The sequence below is a fragment of the Gossypium arboreum genome, chromosome 6 (assembly GCF_025698485.1).
Source record: "Gossypium arboreum isolate Shixiya-1 chromosome 6, ASM2569848v2, whole genome shotgun sequence".
NCBI classification, from domain to species: domain Eukaryota; kingdom Viridiplantae; phylum Streptophyta; class Magnoliopsida; order Malvales; family Malvaceae; genus Gossypium; species Gossypium arboreum.
In genome coordinates, this window is record NC_069075.1 from 47,313,048 (window position 1) to 47,318,397 (window position 5,350).

At 38.1% G+C, this 5,350-nt stretch overlaps 1 non-coding gene across 1 annotated transcript; it reads right to left on the reverse strand.

The window, feature by feature from the left end:
- Positions 1–399: 399 nt before the first annotated feature.
- Positions 400–507, reverse strand: LOC128294562 (small nucleolar RNA R71). Its single transcript, XR_008284872.1, has one exon. It is a non-coding gene; the product is annotated as a small nucleolar RNA R71 (small nucleolar RNA).
- Between the last annotated feature and the right edge of the window lie 4,843 nt (positions 508–5,350).

Sequence of the window (5,350 nt, forward strand, 5' to 3'; positions counted from 1 at the left end):
TTCTGCAATTGTTGTTAATCAAAATCCTGCTCCACGCACTATGTATGATTATGCTAAACCTAATTTAACAAAAACTGAGTCAAGTATAGTTACAGCTGTTATTGCCGCATATAATTTTGAACTAAAACCTAACACAATTCAAATGATACAGCAGTTTGTTTAGTTTGATGGTTTGCAGGACGAGGATCCCAACGCTCACTTGGCAAATTTCCTAGAATTTTGCAATACCTTTAAAATTAATGCCGTTTCTGATGACGCCATTCGCCTTCGGTTGTTTCCTTTTTTGTTAAGGAATAAGGCTAAACAATGGTTGAACTCGTTACCACGAGGGTTAATCACTACTTGGGAACAAATGACCGAAATTTTTTTATTAAAATATTTTCCACCGGCTAAAATAGCAAAATTACGTAATGATATCTCTTCTTTTGTGTAGATGGATTTAGAAACACTCTACGATACATGGGAGAGATATAAAGACCTTTTGCAAAGATGCCCGCACCATGGGCTACCATTCTGGCTATAGGTTCAAACTTTTCATAATGGCCTAAATCATTCGACTCGACAAATGGTTGACACAACTACTAGCAGAACCATCAATAATAAAACACCTGACGATGCTTATGAGTTTATAGAGGAGATGTCACTGAATAACTATCAGTGGCAAGTCATGAGGACAAAGCCAACAAAAACAGTCAGTGTTTATAATGTCGATTCGGTCACCATGCTCTCTAATCAGGTAGAACTCTTGACAGGTTCGCCCAGTAATGCAGTGCGAAGCAAATAGAGGTGGATCAAACAATTCAGAATACCCACCTTATGGCCACAACATGGAGAACAAGCAGTTAAATTACATGGGTAATAATCCTCGATCTCAAAACAATCCTTATAGCAATACTTACAATGCAGGTTGGAGGAATCATCCAAATTTTTCATGGGGAGGCCAAGGAAATCAAAAACCACCACCCCCTCCAGGCTTTCAGCAACCACTATACTAGTAGGAGAAAAAGCTGAACCTTGAGGAGATCCTAACCAAATTCATCTAGGTGTCAAAGACTCATTTTTAAAATACTGAGATGACACTCAAAAATCAACAAGCATCGATCCAAGGGCTCGAAACTCAAATTGGACAGTTGGCTAAGATGATTTCCAAAAGAGCACCAAGAAATCTACTTAGTAACACCGAACCCAATCCAGAAGCGCATGTGAAAGCAGTTACACTAAGGAGTGGGAAAGTGTTATCTGAATCAGAAAAGAAGCGACAACAAGAAGCTGATAGAAGCAAAAGAGAGGAGGTAAAACCCGAAAGCAATGACAGTCCAATGCCGAAGGAATATAAACCACCAATTCCATACCCAGAAAAGTCGAAGAAAGACCGCATGGATGCACAATTTGGTAAATTCCTTGAACTTTTTAAACAACTACATATTAACTTACCTTTTGTTGAAGATATATCGCAGATGCCTACATACGTAAAATTTTTAAAGGAGCTCCTAACAAACAAAAGGAAGTTTGAAGACTTATCTACAGTGGAACTTAACGAAGAATGCTCGACTATACTCCAAAAAAACTGCCAACCAAACTAAAAGATCCAGGAAGTTTTACTATACCCTGTTTAATTAGTAGTTTTAACGTTTATAAGGCACTAGCTGATTTAGGTGCTAGCATTAATTTGATGCCATATAAAATGTTTAAACAACTTGGTCTTGGGGAACCTAAACCCACTAAAATGAGTATTCAACTAGCTGATAGATCTGTTAAATATCCTAGGGGTATTATAAAGGACATACTTGTAAAAGTAGATAAATTTATATTCCCTGTTGACTTCATTGTGCTTGATATGGATGAAGATCTTGAAGTGTCTTTAATTTTAGGGCCTCCATATTTAGCCATTGCTAGGGCTGTTATTGATATCCGTGATGGTAAAATGGTACTTAGAGTAGGTGATGAAGAAATCTTTTTTAAAATTTATGATGCCATGAGATTTTCTAGGGAATAGGATGACTCATATTATTTTATTGACTCTATTGATCATACTGCTTAAGATTCTTTTCAGGAAATCATACATAAAGACACGTCGGAACTGTGCCATGCCCAAAGAGAAGAGATAGATGACGATGATTCTGAGTTAGGTAAAATAAAAGCTAAACTGATTTTCAATGAATCTTCCTAAAGACAAGCAGAATATGAGGACATTAAAGGGAACGATGATTTTAAGCAAAAACCCTCTATTGAAGAACCTCCCAAACTGAAACTTAAACAATTACCAAACCACATGGAATACGCATTCCTTGGAAATAATTCTACATTACCAGTTATTATTGCATCTAACTTACAACCCAAGGAGAAATAGAAATTAATCCAAGTATTAAAAGAACATAAAAAGGCCATAGCTTGTAAAATTTCTGACATTAAAGAGATCAGCCCTTCTTTTTGCACCCACAAAATTTTAATGGAAGATGAATATAAACCATGTGTGCAAGCTCAAAGACGACTAAACCCCAACATGAACGAAGTTGCTAAAGCCGAGGTAATTAAACTTCTAGATGCTGGAATTATTTATCCTATTTCTGACAGTTCTTGGGTAAGTCCAGTGCAGGTTATTCCTAAGAAAGGAGGCATGACTGTTGTAGCCAATGAGAAGAATGAACTAATTCCAACTAGGACAGTCATAGGTTGGAGAGTTTGTATTGACTATAGGAAGCTAAATGATGCCACAAGGAAAGATCACTTCCCCTTGCCATTCATTGACCAAATGTTGGAAAGACTATCAGGGCACATGTACTACTATTTCTTAGAGAGACTATCTAACTATTTCCAAATCCCAATAGTTCCTGAAGATCAGAAAAAAATGACATTCACATGTCCATAAAGTACATTTTCTTATCGAAGAATGCCTTTGGATTATGTAATGCTCCTGCTACGTTCCAGCGCTACATGATAGACATCTTTGATGAACTCGTAGAAGATATCATGGAGGAATTCGACTTGGAAATTCAACATAAGAAAAGCGCAAAAAATCTCGCAGCTGATCATTTATCCAGGATTGAAAATTCAAATACTAAAGAGATAGATGAATTGGAAATAAATGATTTGTTCTCTGAAGAACAATTTTTTGCTATTTCTGACTCGGAGGTACTTGGTTTGTAGACATCGAGAATTTTTTAGCCGCTAACATTATCCCAAAAGGTTGACACATCAGAAAAAGAAACGATTCTTTACTGATGTAAAAAAACTACTTTTGGGAAGATCCTTTTATTTTTCGTATATGTGCAGATCAAGTCATTCGGCGATGCGCTACAAGAACAGAAGCATTAAAAATCTTGGAACATTGCCACTTAGGACTAGCTGGAGGACATTACGGTGGAAATAAGACCACACATAAAATACTTAAATCAGGTTTTTATTGGCCCACCTTATTCAAAGATGCCAACTGGTATGTTATTTCTTATGACCAATGCCAAAGGACAGGTAATATCTCTAACCATGGTGAAATGCCTCAGACATTTATGCTTTCATGTGAAATATTTTATGTTTGGGGTTACAACTTCATAGGTCCATTCCCTAGTTCATTTGGAAATACATACATCTTAGTAGGTGTCGATTATATGCCTAAATGGGTTGAAGCCCAAGCTCTGCCTACAAATGATGCTAGAGTAGTGGTACGTTTCCTTAAAAACTTTTCTCTCGATTTGGAACACCTAGATTAATCATCAGCGATAGGGGGACTCATTTCTCTAATGCCCAATTTGAAAAGACCCTAAAGAAATATGGAGTTTACCACCAAACAGCTACCCCTTACCACCCTAAAACTAGTGGCCAAGTCGAAGTGGCAAATCGAGAACATAAATGTATCCTAGAAAAGATGGTAGGATTAAACAGGAAAGATTGGGCAATGAAAGTAGATGACGTATTATGGGCTTATAGAACTGCTTTTAAAACCCCCATAGGAACATTACCATACAAATTCGTTTATGGAAAAAGTTGTCATCTACCATTTGAGTTAGAACACAAAGCATTCTGGGCTATAAAATTTCTAAACTTTGATCCCAAACTTGCAGGCGAAAACAAGTTGATGCAATTAAACGAGTTAGACGAATGGAAAACCTATGCATATGAAAATTCAAGACCATACAAGGAAGCAACAAAACGATGCCACGATGCTCGTTTAAAAAAAAATAAACAAGTTGAAGTTGGAAATCTTGTACTATTATATAACTTGAGACTCAAATTGTTCCCTGGGAAGCTTAAATCACGATGGTCAGGTCCGTTCGTAGTCAAAACAGTTTTCCCATAAGGCACCGTAGAAATAAGTTACCCATCACAAGGTACTTTCAAAGTAAATGGACAACGCCTCAAACCTTACAATGGTGAGGAGTTTAAAGATGATAGGGAGGAGCTACGGCTCCACGAATCTTCTGAAGTATACTCACATGGTAAAGTCTAGCTTAGACTATGAATAAGCGCTTCTCGGGAGGCAACCTGAGCACTAACAATATTACTTTCTTTAAATTTTAGTTTTTAAAATCTAACATACTAACTAAATCATTGAGCCCAGGCTTTTCAGAACCACACGGCCAGGCACACGTGTGTGCCGTAGGCCGTACACATACCACGGGATGCAACACTGCCGTCCGATACGGCTGTGTGAAAACAGGGAAAAAATTTCTCCCCCAACATGAGATGTGATAAGTAGCCACGACCGTGCGGCATGGTCGTGGATGAAACTACCAAAATAACACGGGCATGCAACACACCCGTGTTTTGAAACCGTTGGTAAACCTGTCAATTTAACACGGGCGTGCGCCTGCCTACATGGGCGTGGGAGAAGCGAACAGAGATCGACACAGTCGTGCAACATGGCCGTGTACACCAATGCGCATAATTTCAAAAAATAAGACATGCACGGGCTGAGCTTAGAGCACACGGGCGTGCCCCATGGCCATGTGCCCTGATTTCTCTATAAACGCCTATTATTTATTTTATTTTATTTTTATCTCTATAGTTTTTACAATTTTTATTCTTCGGCTATTTCATTACGATTAATTATGCTTCAGTATACCTCTTAAAGAGTTCTTGACTTGATCACAGTCAGAAAGAGCTCCAAAGCTCATCCTCGCATAGGAACTAAAAACTCCACCAGGAAAGGTTCTCCACGACTGCCATGTCCTGCTTGACCACAACCATAGCTACCACCAGATATAATATTCTTTTGGCACTGGACTTATGGACTAATGAACCTCTACCACCACCAGAGTATCCTTCTCCACTCTCACGCCAATTATCCTCTAAAACTCCAGTTTAAGGAATTCATTCATCATTCAGGAAGTTTCACTTCTCTCCCTATCTTATG